The 14,961-nt window shown below is 35.9% G+C and overlaps 1 pseudogene across 1 annotated transcript in view; it reads left to right on the top strand.

The window, feature by feature from the left end:
• LOC149552184 (ABC transporter G family member 35-like) overlaps positions 1-9,591 on the top strand; it is a 52,908-nt pseudogene extending 43,317 nt beyond the window's left edge. The window contains exons 2-23 of the transcript XR_016352874.1: positions 1,674-1,762; positions 1,853-1,937; positions 2,158-2,317; positions 2,400-2,476; positions 2,583-2,636; positions 2,728-2,818; positions 2,922-3,223; positions 3,442-3,723; positions 3,822-4,138; positions 4,917-5,077; positions 5,194-5,297; positions 5,398-5,557; positions 5,656-5,784; positions 6,326-6,489; positions 6,603-6,935; positions 7,040-7,330; positions 7,495-7,578; positions 7,658-7,791; positions 7,915-8,129; positions 8,454-8,625; positions 8,717-8,971; positions 9,106-9,591. The product of XR_016352874.1 is annotated as an ABC transporter G family member 35-like (transcript). The remainder of the gene's footprint in view (positions 1-1,673; positions 1,763-1,852; positions 1,938-2,157; positions 2,318-2,399; positions 2,477-2,582; positions 2,637-2,727; positions 2,819-2,921; positions 3,224-3,441; positions 3,724-3,821; positions 4,139-4,916; positions 5,078-5,193; positions 5,298-5,397; positions 5,558-5,655; positions 5,785-6,325; positions 6,490-6,602; positions 6,936-7,039; positions 7,331-7,494; positions 7,579-7,657; positions 7,792-7,914; positions 8,130-8,453; positions 8,626-8,716; positions 8,972-9,105) is intronic.
• The last annotated feature ends 5,370 nt before the right edge of the window (positions 9,592-14,961 follow it).

Below are 14,961 nucleotides of genomic sequence, written 5' to 3'. Positions count from 1 at the left end.
AAGACAACCTATAATGCTAATACCCACATACTCCTTTGGTGGATAATAATAGGTTTGTTATTAAGGAAACAATAATCATGCCCATGCCATAATATCCAACATTTTGCAGCAACAATGTTGTCTTCAGCCAAAAGAAATTTGCAAAAATATTTGAATTTGTTTGGAGTTTAGTGGTTCTAATTTTCATCTGAGACTATCTCATCTCCTTAGCAACAATGCTTGATTGGATTCTCTATTGTCCATGTATGAATTCAACTAAGTTGGAGGAGTTCTATGCTAAGCTGGTAACAATAGCAAAAGATAGAACAATCATTGAAAATTGAAATCCAAACTTATAATAGTAAACCAGAAAAATCACATTTTGAAAACAACCTCTAACTTTTCCATCATCCAGGTTCTAAAGATTCTTCCATGTGGGATTGCAATTGGGCATGTTCTGGATAATACCCATGTCTTGGATTTTTGAGATTCATCTGTATCTATTCGCAAAAGGAAATACAAAACTAAATGTCCTTATTTTTAGTTGGTAATTATTTATGTTAGTTTCCTTCTCAACATACTCCTTGGTCAATACTCTTAGAAGGAATAATGCTTTAAATTGTTGAGGAAATAATGAATGCCAATAAGAAAAAGCAAGCAATACATTTCAAAGTGGATGGAACTTTGTATTTCTGAAATAGTTACAAGAAGATGCATAGCGGGCAACAAGAAGAACCATAACTTGTTAGATAAATACAATTTCATCTATTTGTTCACATATTCTATCTAATAACTATATTAAATATTACTCATAAATATTCGATCATATGCAACATAGAAGGAGAAAATGGAATAGAAAATGGGTATTGAAATGAGTGTGAAGGTTTATACGAAGGTGAAAATATGGTATAATTTGGGACATAAAATGCTCTCATCAGGTTATTTGAAAAAGTGAAATGTCGACCAGGATTGGTATCGAAGCCTCACCATTATAGTTTACAAAACCCAATTAAGTTTTATAAACTATATATTTTTATTGTTGTCTACGTTTGAGGGCATTATTTTACCCTCAAACAATAGAAGCAGTGTGAATTGCAAAGAAGGCCAGCAAAACTCGATCGAGTTTACCATAAAAATAAAAATAAACCGATTGCATCTCCATCCGTGGCACCCCAAAAACAAGGTAATTCTTCATTCTATTTGTCATTTATGTATTTTTTTTAATCAAATTTTATAATTTGGTTTTGTAATTTATAAGTTTCTTAATTATTTAAAAAAAAATTTAATATAGATGCAGCAAGAAATCCAAGAAATTGAGGGAGAGAAGAAAGACCACCTCCTACACAATCAACCCCTCCACCTATCATGACGCAACCACAAAACACTCCCACCATTGTGACACAACCACAAAACCTTTTTCTTCTATTACAATTGTCTGCCTTTGTTGCAGCTATAAGTAATAAATACTTGTTAGCGTGAAAAAATAGACTTCTTTAATATTTTATTTAAGCTTGACAAATTATATTTGATTTCTTTACACTAGATTCTGAGAAAAAAAGGGGAATGGGACCTATATTTGATGGTAGCTTGTCTGGTTAGAGGACTTCGTGTACATCCTCTTGCAGGAGGATTATAATGTAATAGAATTTAAGGTATTCTCAATTAACTACATTGCAATCGATGTTGTTGTGCAGGGTGTTCTCGACTATCTGCGCATATTTCGTTCAAAAAGGACAACTTTAATTATTCTTCATGATGTAAGTGGCATCATAAAGCCTTCACGGTGAGTTCATCGTCTTTGAAATTGAAGATGTGCAAAGTGTAGAATCATGACACTTGTTTATCTCTTATAACCTTTCATTGATCTCTTCAGGATGACACTTCTTCTGGGTCCACCTGGTGCTAGTAAAACTACGTTGCTAACAACTTTGGCTGGAAAACCTGACCGTAGTTGTAAAGTGAGTAAATTTCTATATATTTATATAGGTCAGAGAAAGGATTTGTTCTATAGAGGGATGGTTGTAAATTTCTGTCAGTATGTGTGGATGCATTTGTTGTTAGTAATTAGTCCTCCCCACCTAAGTCAGTATTGGTCAACCACAAAATATCTTATAAAGCAAATATTAAGGAGATTGCATGTATTTTCAGATATTTATAACACTAGCTTTCTCTTTACAGATTGGTGGCAACGTTACCTACAATGGACACTCATTAACAGAATTTGTGCCACAAAGAAGTTCTGTTTACATTAGCCAGCATGATTTGCATTTTGCAGAAATGACTGTGAGGGAAACGCTTGATTTTTCTGGCCAGTGCCAAGGAGTTGGGTCAAGATATGGTGAGTGCTTCTGCAGAAATTACTCACAATTGTATTGTCTTGTCATTTCTGTACCCATATTGAATATACGTGGTTCTCACAGATCTCCTGCAAGAACTTTCTAGACGTGAGAAGCAGGCAAACATCAAACTAGATCTAGATGTTGACGTCTTTATGAAGGTAGATGTTGGTACCAAACATATACTTTTGATTAGGAGTTCCTAATGAACTGATCTGCTCTCTAATTTATGCCAAGTTTGACATTTGATCTGTGTAACGGTTACAGGAAACTGCAATTGAAGGCTAGAAGACCAGCCTTGTCACAGATTATGTGTTAAAGGTTGGATTTCAGTAGTCCCATGTTAGGTAGTACAAATGCTTAATAAGATTTGGATTTTAAAGATTATAATAGTACCCTTGATTTCTTTCAGCTTCTAGGACTGGACATCTGCGCTGATATAATAGTAGGAGATCAAATGCGCTGTGGAATCTCTGGAGGTCAGAAGAAGAGAGTCACCACAGGTGTGTTTTACAAGGAAAGTTCCTTAGAAGTTTTGAAACATCAAAAGTTGAAATTATATCACTAAAAGATGCAATTTTTGTGTTTGTTACTAAACATTTACAGGGGAAATGCTAGTTGCTCGTCCCAAAGCTTTGTTTATGGATGAAATTTCAGCAGGACTGGATAGTGCTACAACATACCAAATTATCAAGTGTCTGCACCAACTTGTCCATGTTCTTGATGGCACAATTGTTATTTCTCTACTGCAGCCTGCTCCTGAAACATATGAACTATTTGATGACATCATCTTATTGTCTGAAGGAGAGATTGTTTATCAAGGACCTCGAGAACGTGTGCTTGAATTTTTCGATTCCATGGGTTTCAAATGCCCCGACAGGAAAGGAGTAGCTGATTTCTTGCAGGAAGTAAGTGTGGGCTCCTTCATTTAGTAGAGCCTGCTGAATTTTAGGCGCCAATTGATTTCACATCACAAAGATTTAGTCCATTTTCTCACATGATATATCCATTTTAGGTGCCAATTGGTACCAAAGTGATCAAGTACTATGTACGATGCAACTGCTAACAGATGAAATTCTTAATAGTATCAAATTTATTAACCATGTTTTTGGTTTTACTTGAACAGGTAACCTCAAGAAAGGACCAAAGGCAATATTGGGCCCGTACAAATCAACCGTATCACTACATAGCTGTCAAGGAATTTGCAGAGGCCTTCCGCTCATTTCATGTTGGTAAGAGTCTTGTCAAAGAGTTGTCACATCCATATGACAAAACAAAGAACCATGCTGCCGCCCTTACATCTACCAAGTATGGTGTTAGTAGAATGAACATGCTCAAAGGTTGCTACTCTAGAGAAGTGCTCCTTATGAAGAGAAACTCTTTTGTTTACATATTCAAAATAGGACAGGTGAATCTCCAGAATCCCAAATTTGAAGAACTTAAGCATTTCTCTTATTAAACTTTGTGAAAGAAAGGAGAATAAATTCTGACAAACAAGTAACGCAGATTGTAGTTGTAGCGGCAATCACCACAACAATATTTTTGCGCACAGAAATGCACCAACAGACCATTACTGATGGAAATCTCTACATGGGTGCCCTGTTCTTTGGTTTAATCCATATGATGTTCAATGGCATACCAGAAATGGCAATGACAGTTGTCCGACTTCCAGTTTTCTACAAACAAAGAGACCAACTATTATATCCAGCTTGGGCATATTCAATACCAAATTGGATAGTGAAGATCCCATTTTCTCTGGTAGAAGTAGTGATATGGGTTTTCATTACATACTATACTATTGGTTTTGCACCAGAGGCTGATAGGTAAGTCTTGTATTTCTCTATTTCTATTGCATAGACAATGGTGATGTGTAGAAAGACAACTGTTCCACTTACAATAGTTTGTATGGTAACGTTATAATGAAAAATATAACAATTAACTACAAGCATATTCAAGCATATATTTAAGCTCCTAACATTTAATGACATCTCCACTCAAATCATAGTAACCTAAAAGGTTTTAACTACAACAATAACTACTCTCAAATCATGAGTTTGCTTACACTTCAAACTACATTCCTGGTGTGAAATCAAGACAACAACCCCTTCTCGTAAGAAAATTCTCTAATTAATAGATGAAATTTAATTTCTTTCTTCTTTCACAAAATTAATAAGCAATGAATGCTAAATGATTCATTTCGACCCATAATGCAAACACTCTTCGTTCTAGATAAAATATTGAAAGTTGGCTGCACATTATCTAGTATTTTCAACATTGTTTTACAATGATAAATAGATCTAGTATACGACTCTTTACTTGTGCTAGATATCCTGTAAACTAGTTCGCAAACAATCATTTCTAGAAATGCTGATCAAATCATATTCTAAAGAAGCCACATTTTATAACGTGCTGATGCGTTAAGCTTATCTAATGTTACTTTTCCTTTGTGACAAATGGCCTTAGATGTCAAAAATTTGACCAGTATACTTTGTAGTGTATAATCTAACCGATATACTTTGCTATGTATGGGACAAAATAATAATCAAAGAAGCATTGCAACAGGCTGTGCTCATTTTGAGAGATCCTTTCTTTTGTTTGCAGATGCTTTAAGAAAGTCTTTCTCCTCTTTTGGTTGCATCAAATGGGAATGGGACTTTTCAAGTTCGTGGGATCATTGGGTCGAAACATGATCGTCTCACAAACTTTTGGAGCATTTGCTAATCTTGTCGTGTTCCTCCTTGGAGGATTTGTCGTTTCTCGGGGTATATAGTCTCCTGATTTCTACAAACCTTATTATTTACATTGAAGGAAATAACTTTCATGAACATTTTAGTTATGATAGCAAATTTTGAAATGAGGATTTATTATGTTGAAACAGTCGACGTACCCAGCTGTTGGATTTGGGCATATTGGTGTTCTCCATTGTCTTATAGCCAAAATGCCCTTGCTGTCAATAAATTTCTAGCTCCCAGATGGAACAAAGTAAGTGAATTTGCCTTTATTTAAAAGGATCATTGTATATCAAGAGTGGACAATCATACTAAACATTTTATTTCATCTCATATATATTACTTGTATGTAGCCAAGCAGTACTACCTCAAACAAGACATTGGGACATGAAATAATAGAAGCTCGTGGATTAATTGCCGAAGCTAGATTATATTGGATTGGTGTTGGAGCACTAATTGGGTTCTGTATAATCTTTAATATTTTATTTACCTTGGCTCTAGCATACCTCAATCGTGAGTCTTGGATTTTGTTAAGATTTAATTATCTTTTTCTTATTTCCCTTTTAATTTACATCTACAGCGGGCTCTAACAGAATCTTATTAATAAACAGCGTTGAGCAAATCACAAGCTGTACTATCTGAGGATATTATTGAAGAGAAATAGGTAAACAGAACTGGAGAAAGCAACCATGGAGAACAACTTAAGTCTGTTGATTTGACATCGGTGGTAAAATCCAGAGGTATGTCATGATCTCCACTCAAAATCTTTACTGCGTGTGAAGTTCCAGTCTGCTAAAAAACAAGTTCCTCATTTTAGACAGACTTAAAATTAAAATTTAGAAAGGTAACAAGATAAGCTAGAGCTTTCTTGTAAGCCTTTTGCGTACTTATGGATGTGTTAACCTACCACTGGAAAAGATACGAATGTCTTATTCAACACTTCGAAAGAAACATATATTTCATGTTGAAAATGCGATTATCGATTCCAAACGTAGCAATTGAAGGTGGTTGAATGTTAAAATATAAATTGTGCGCCTCGTATGAGAGAACATTGTAACTAAAAAGTATTAGAGAGAGGCCAATGAACATGTGTTAATTTGTGGATGAAAACTTGAAAATTTTCAGTTTCTCAAATAAAATTTCTAGAAATTGATTGACAAATAGATCAAAGAGATTGTAACATGTTGAAACTCCACGATCATAAACACTACTTATAATTTCAACTGTTATGATATGAAAAAGTTAGAATTGTTCATTCACAGAATGTAGAATATCTTTCAGGCCATGCAGATTTGTCAGAGAGAAGAGAAAGTCTAACTTCAAGCCATGATAGAGAAGTGACTGATATTCAACACTCGGTATTTCAGAAAAAAGGAATGGTCCTTCCTTTCCAACCATTATCAATTGCTTTTGAAAACATCAACTACTATGTTGACATGCCACAGGTGAGTGTAGTTAGACTTTGGTTGATCAAATTTAATTAATTGGCGATAATTTTGACATTCCTAGCTTTTATCAAATTTAATTATGATGGACTTAATCGATGGTACTGCGTTAGGAGATGAAAAATGAAGGTGTGGATCAATACAGGTTACAACTCCTTTCCAACATAAGTGGATCCTTCAGGCCAGGGATGCTTACAGCCTTGGTTGGAGTTAGTGGAGCTGGAAAAACCACATTGATGGATGTCTTGGCAGGAAGAAAAACAGGAGGATACATTGAAGGAAATATACGCATATCTGGGTACCCTAAAAAACAAGAAACGTTCGCCCGCATCTCAGGATACTGTGAACAAAACAATATTCACTCTCCTAATCTCACAGTATATGAATCACTCGAGTACTTTTCATGGCTTCGACTTCCACAAGATGTTGATGAGAGAACTAGAATGGTGGGATTTTGAGCTCTACTCTTTGCATATATACTTTCAATAGGTGCTCTTTCTGTGATGAAACTAAATGCTTTTCTTGGGGATTTCTCTTTTAATGACTACAGATGTTTGTACAAGAAGTGATGGAACTTTTGGAGCTTACTTCACAAAGGAATGCTCTGGTAGGGCTTCCTGGACTAACGGGTCTTTCTACAGAACAAAGGAAAAGGCTTACCATAGCAGTGGAACTTGTTGCTAACCCATCCATAATTTTCATGGATGAGCCAACTTCGGGATTGGATGCTCGAGCTGCAGCTATAGTCATGCGGACTGTACGCAACACAGTTGATACGAGTCGTACAGTTGTTTGTACTATCCACCAACCTAGCATTGATATTTTTGAAGCTTTTGATGAGGTAAATTTAAACACTTCTGTGAATTGAGTACTGTGAGTCATATAATTGTGTCATTTTGGATGAAAGAAGCTAAGTACTGTTGCGCTTCCAAATTGGGAATAGGGAAGCCCTCACAGACGCTAACCAATGCTTAATGTTAACTTGTTTGGATTTCTGACTTGCAGCTTCTGCTCATGAAAAGAGGTGACCAAGTGATCTATGCAGGACTATTGGGTCAGCATTCTCATAAACTTGTTGAATATTTTGAGGTACTGTTGGTGTTTGTTCACTTTCTGTTTGTTGCCAACAGAAAGAGTAATGATTTATATTTTTTGTGTGATTAATTAGGCTGTTGAAGGTGTTCCACCAATTAAAGAAGGCTATAATCCAGCAACTTGGGTGCTTGAAGTAACCTCTATATCTGCTGAGGAAAGTCTTGGGGTAGACTTCACGAATATATACAGACAATCTGCACTCTATGAGTATGTACATAATGTTTGGAAGTTCCTTTAGAAGGAACTTTTCTCACCCATATATAACTAATAAGTCCTCATAAAAAGTGAAAAATTGTCATGTAATTGTTAACATCATTTTCTGTTTTTCAGATTGAATCAATCCCTAATTAAAGAACTAAGCAGCCCTGCTCCAGACTCGAAGGATCTAAATTTTCCAACAAAGTATGCACAGTCTTTCACGGTTCAATGCATGGCATGCTTATTGAAGCAGTCTATGTCTTATTGGCGAAATCCACACTATGTTGTTGTGAGGTTTTTCTTTAGCACAGTGGTTGCACTGATATTTGGGACCTCGGGACAAAGAGGTTGGTTTTTCTCTTGACTAGTATAAAAGATTTGCTTTGCTCAAATAGAGCCCACCTGAGTTGAGTTCTACAAATTTCCAGCAATTTCTTAGTGTTTGCCCCCTAAACTAGAACATGTTTCGAAACAGCAGTCACCTGTTATACCAACAAATTACATTGACAAAAAAAAAAATTAGATTTTTAAGTTACGCTACAATATTTTCCATGGGAAGTCCTATCTTTGATTCTACTAAAATATAATATTTCTAAAAGCTCTCCAAGGCGTTCTTGAAACTTTATTTCTTTTTTAAGTTCTTATAAATAGTTTATTATTTATTTTGACAGAGGCAATCAACAAGATTTATTTAATATTTTGGGAGCACTTTATTCTTCCGTTCTTTTCATTGGAGTAAGCAATTCATCAAGTGTGCAACCTGTGGTTGATGTCGAATGGACCGTATTCTATAGAGAAAGAACCGCTGCGATGTACTCGGAATTCCCTTATGCCTTTGGACAGGTACAGTAAAAGATATTGACATAATTTTATTATATTGTGTTTGCTATGCAACCTCAACTTAACCAAATGATAGTCTCGTTTATTTGTGTAGGTGGCAATAGAGTTTCCCTATGTGCTTATGCAGTCCATAATTTATGCTCTCTTGGTCTATTCCATGGTCGCATTTGAGTGGACGGCAATCAAGTTTTTTTGGTTTCTCTTCTTCATGTATTTCACGTTTCTATACTTCACCTTCTTTGGGATGGTGATAGTTGCCATGACTCCAAACTTCTCTGTTGCAGCAATCGTTTCATCTGCATTTTATTCTACATGGAATCTCTTTTGTGGCTTTCTGATTCCTCGGCCTGTAAGCCTATCTCTTTAAAACTTTGAACAACAATTTATTTTTTCGGTTCAAGCAATTTTTACTTATTATAGTTAAAAATCTAAAGCAGTTTCTGATGTTTAATAATACAACCAAGCCTGTTCTATTTGAAACAGAAAATTCCTGTGTGGTGGAGATGGTACTGCTGGCTCACCCCTATTTCTTGGACACTTTATGGTTTGGTTGGATCTCAGTTGGGTGATGTAGATACAAAGTTTGAGACAGCAGATGGAAAGCTAGCGGTGTTGAAGTTCATAGAAACTTATTTTGGAATCAGACATGACTTTCTGGGAATTGCAGCATTAGTGATTGTGTGCCTCCCTGTTGGCTTTGCCTCGCTGTTTGGCTGGGCCATCAAGTATCTTAACTTCCAAAAAAGATAGGGATTCCATACAAGCCTGTGTACATGACAATCATCTAGTTTGTTAGATTATATATCTCAAGAATTTGACAGGATTGTCTCATCCAACCATATGTGGGCAAAAATATTTGCTTCAATTGAAGTCATGTAAAAAAAAAATTGTCGATAGGTCAGTATAACTCAGCTTTTTTGTGTCTATGTAACCGTCATTTTATTGTTATACAATATTCAATTTTGTCTATACTTTTTACTTCTTTTATCTGCTTTTCACCCTTTTCCTTTTGCTGTAACTGCAATGGGTGTCGTCTTACAATCTTAATTAAGAATTTGAACCCCAAAAATTGCCTGCAGTGCATGACCATCGTCTTAGTCATGGTGGAAGAGGTGTATGGGAATTTGGATTGCTGTAGTAACATAAAGGAGTCGACAAGAAAATAAAATGTTACAACGTATCTGTAGCACCCCACACACTCACATACGACTCGGTTAACTTGGTAAAGTCTTGATTTGGTTGTGGTTTTGTAGAAAAGTAGTTTCTCATCCATGGGAGTGTGATTACACTACCCACAGCCTTAATCTTCCAGGACCCACCCATGAAATATGCACCCCCATAGTCACTCAAGAAGAACATTGAAATTGGGCCATTCTGTGCTGATAATTTATCGAAGTGTTTTTGAGATTCGTGAAGCTAGGATATGTGTCCAAGGAAAAGATTTTCCCTCAATGCTGACTGCATATTTCTGTTGAACTTCCTTTGGAGATTGCATTAGACAGGGCATAGGGGATTTTCAGAGATTGCCAATAGAATAATCTAGAAGGGAGCTATACCTTTCTATTGTGCTTCCTTTAAGTGACCGACATAATAGATTAAGCTGTAATGCTGTGAATTATGTTAATCATTGCACAGTTTGAGAAAGGAATAGATGTCGAGATGTGGATCCTCATCACTTCATAACCTGTCAAATTTTGGGGCTGCAGTGCCTTGTGGCAGTGATTGATCAGAATTTGCATGGGGAGCAGATAGCAACAATAATACAGAGTCAGGAAACTCTGATAGGTCGCAGTTGACATATTAGCACGTTGTTTCTGCAATTGACCCATATTTTGCAATATGGTATTGAGAACAAGATTATTAGGAAAGGGAGGTTGAGGTGGGTTTCCTCCACCATCCAGGGGAGTAAAGGATCCATCAGTTCCAACCCCTTGATCAGGCCCAATATTAGCGCCAGTATTTTGTGAGTTGCATTCCAAGGGGATCTTGTTCACATTGATACTAGGCCCTGTATTACGAGGTAAAGGATCAACATTGGAGACCTAGTGTCAGTCAAGTACTTATTTTAACATCTACAACAGCTAGATAGAAAAGTTGGTGATAGATAACCAAAAGACGATGAACAAATGGTAATAAATGAAATAACAAGAGTATGAGCAAGAGAATATGATATGCTAGAGAAAAATGAAATGGCACGAGACGAGGAAACTCTCCTCTGAATACACAAAGTCTGGGCTCAATGGAATAAAGGTGAGAGTACAGCAAAGGTGGTGAAGCTACAATGCTATGAATGGTGAGACATTGTGAAGAGCTGTCCAAAACCCAAAGAGGAAGACCCAAGTTCAAGAAGAAGCACAATAAAGCATGGAAAAGCTATGTGATTGCCAAGAGAGCTGTGAAAATGTCCAAGAAGGTCAAATGAAGCCAATGAATGAAGTTTCAAGAGATTTCGACATTCTCGATGTCGATAGGCAGCAGCCAGAGGCGTTACATTTCAACCACTTGTGTAAGTTGAATACACACTATGCAGATGTCCCCGTAGCACACACGTCTTTAGTCAAATAGGCTGCATGATCAAGAATCTAGACGGGAAAGTGACCAAGCAGATGAAGGGATGTTGGAGACTGACATAAAATTTTCTTTTTTCAGCTACATTAGGAGAATCATGCAATGATGAATTACATAGGGTGCAATTTTTGATGCGACAGTCCTACTAGCTGCTAAACTGTGATTTGTTGGCATTTGAATCCGATGACCAACCCTAATGGGTGCTTTATGATAACTTGTACATGGGTGTCTTACCCTTCGTTCGACAAGCTGTCTGGTAGTTGAAATAGACTCAAAACATAGTTACGAAAGAAGACTATCCTGACCCTTTGTGCTCATGTTGGGTATTGAAAACCTATTCCTTTCTTGGAGGTTTCAAATAAAGTTTTTTGTGTGTCTATGTGTCTCCTGGAAGCATCCTGTGAAAATCTAGAGACTTCCTAGCGGTTTATCAAACATAGGATATCAAGTACATTGGGATTTTCTAAATTGCTGATATGTGCTTTACAAAAGCTAAAAGAACTAATGATTTTCTAATTTAAGATAAGTGGTACCAAGGGGTTGGTAGCTCTTATATATTATTGCCGCAAATAAAATTACATCATACATGTGGTGTTGGAATAAGCAAATCACAACACTAACATCAATGACTTTTCTAGTTCCATTTTGTGAAAACAGATCATGATACCTATATATGAAGCTGATAAGACAAGACAAATCAATCTTTCCCACAGGATTTTTGAAGATAGATCATGAATGCTTCATTTTGTGTTCCATTTCTTGTTTGTTGAAACCAAAGTAAGCAGACAGCAATCCCGTCTCACAGCACTCATCAATTTCATATAACACATTAGACACATCAGGCCAATTGTATTCAACCATAAGCTGCCTTCCAATTTGGAAACCGTATTCTCTTCATTTAGATGTCTGAATAATTGGGGAGAAGAACCATTTATATATCAGACCATCATGTACATGGTTTTTCCCACCAAAACCAGCTCCAACTGCTATTTTTATTACATGTCTTACCCTTTCTGGCTGTACTTGAATAAGTGGTGACATGGCTTATCGTTTGCTTCCTCTCTGCATATACTGTTAATGTTTGTAACTTCAGGAGACACTTTTCATACTTGCAATGGTTGTTTCCATGTGATATTGTTTCTGCAGATCATTATGATTTTCTACAGATTATCGTGTATGTCCCATCTTCTTTGATCATCTCTGCAAGATAATGTGTGTCAACATTTGTTTATGGAGTGGCTTCTTTATTATTATCTGAGATTATTCATGTGCCATGAGAATTCATATTGAAATGGATCAAGATTATTTGCCACTGTTTCTATTTCTTCATTAGGGAAGTCCATGCAATTGATGACTCAGATGGTTGAAAGTGAATTGGCACTCTGTGATAACTGTCACTGTCCATATTCATTGCTAGCTTCATTGTGCTTCAAGCTCATATGAGAGTTATGTGTTTGCTGGCAACAGTCTATTTGAGCGTGCTTTCTATTATATTCAGTGACGAATTGTTATGGCATATTATTCCTTCAGAATGAAAGTGGGATGATTTTGCTATTGTGCTTCATTATTATTGATGGGTGTATGTGGTCCGTACTGCTTTATTTCTTCTAAAGACTTGAAACAGCTTAGCTTTATAACTGGCATGAGTTCATTGTAGTGATTGTGTTGCCTGAGTGACTTGGTCTTAGATATTCTTTGATGCAAGTGTATGATTGTATGATGATTCAGCATGTATTGTGATTTCTGAAAAGCAGAGTGATTGTTTTCAGCATAAAGAGCATTCTTTGTGGTTAGAGAATACAGTGTTGGTGTATTGATTCAGAGATTAGCATCTTATTCTTGTAATCATCCTGTAGTAGACTTTGAGCGTAATTCAGGTGATTCACTAAAGTGTGATCATTATACTGTAGAGTTGTTCTTATTCTTCCAATGTCTGTTGTGTGATTACAAACTATGTGAAGAGGTCATTCATCTGACTTGGTTCGTAATTTGTTTTGATCATTAAATAAAAGGATCTATTTTCGAGTGTGGCTGTGTTTTACCCTCAAGCCGGAGGGTTTTCCTGGGATAAATCTGTCTAGTTTTCTTATATTTTCTTGTTAAAAGTTCTGATTGTTGCATTGATAATATTCTGGTTCATAACATTTACAATCTGCACTGAACATGAATACCATCTTTACACCTGACTGGCAAAACACTTCTTATAACTCTCTTCAGATACTAATCTTTCTGCAATAATGATTTTAGTGCCCTAAAATCTTTATATATCATATTGAAGGCTAATATTGCAAGAAAAAGATTGCTGTTTGCACAATAAATCTTGGAAAAATAAGCTTTGCAAAAATCCTTTTGACCAAATCATTCTTTATCCGATGTTAGTAAATGTCAGCTCTTGATCTGTGAACCAGCAATGCCATTCTATTACTGAGCTTATCAATTTATGGGGTCTAAAGGTATCATATTATAAATATCTTAAAAAGGTTAATGGGGTTGACACATGGGCCTGGAAAACCATGGAGAATGTAGATATATCTCTTATAGATAAACATAATATGGAAAACATTCTCAAGGATCGACAGGTGAAACATAAAAATGGGGCAAATAAACTTATATGGGGAGCTTCCAAAGATGGATTATACAAAGTTAAGCTAGGATATAATCTAATTATTAACTCTCAGAGATGGGAAAACCTCAACATGCCTATGAAGTTATGTTGGGATATAGCATGCCTACCTAAGGTAGGCATCTTCTTATGGGTTGTGATGCAAAAAATAATCCTAACAGTAGATAGATTCACAAAAATGGGATTTGAAGGACTGTTTAGATGTTGTCTCTATAAAGAAAATTCAGAGACATCTGAGAACCTTCTCTATAATTGCCCATTCACTCAACAATGTTGACATTAGCTTCATCATAAACTTTTGTGGTCTTCACCTCTCCCCAAGGATTTAAATAGACACCTATTAGGGTGGCCCTCTAAGCATAGGGTAAGTGTTATGACAAGTTTTGGAATATATCTCCCACAATACTAATGTGGGAAATTTGGAAAGAAAGAAATAGGCACATTTTTAGTAATTTAGAACCCAGGATGCAATCCCTTTTAAATAAGGTTGAAGCAAGCATTACTGAAGTTATGAATAGCTATCTAAGGAAAACAAGAAAAACTTAAGGGATTTTCTCTGAATGGGATGGATTAATGAAAAAGAATGGGCTCATCTCATTAACCCCTCATTAATATATGAGAAGAAAGATCAAATAGCTAGGAAAAATTGTAACTAGGAAGCCCCTCCAATGGGATGGATGAAACTGAATTTTGATGGTGCTTCTAGAGATCCTCCAGGGAAAGTAGAAATAGGATGTATTATTAGACTAGATATAGGTGTGTGGATAGCCAAACGATCCAAACCTCTAGGAATTACCTCAAACAATATAGTAGAATTAGAAGCCCTTTGAGAAGGATTACAATTAAGTCTAAACAATAAGATTACAAAACTAATTATAGAAGGAGATTCTCAAATTATTATTAATGATGTTAGGAAACATCAAACACTGAACTAGGTGATGAATTCTAAACTTGAAGATGTTCTCAATTTAATTGACCTATTTGTAGATATCAAATTTCAACATATATATTGTGAAGGCAACATAAAGGCAAAAAAGTTAGCAAATAAAGGAGTTGAAGGTGAGGATTTTATCCTACAATCTTGATGATTAGTTTCCATTTTAATTAAATGGCGTGATCCATTTTTATCAACTAACTCTCTATCTCAT

The sequence above is a fragment of the Cupressus sempervirens genome, chromosome 6, assembly GCF_028749045.1.
Source record: "Cupressus sempervirens isolate cs-2001-9-10 chromosome 6, ASM2874904v1, whole genome shotgun sequence".
Classification (NCBI taxonomy): Eukaryota; Viridiplantae; Streptophyta; class Pinopsida; order Cupressales; family Cupressaceae; genus Cupressus; species Cupressus sempervirens.
Note: the sequence above shows the minus strand (reverse complement) of the source record. Positions and strands in the feature narration are given on the sequence as shown.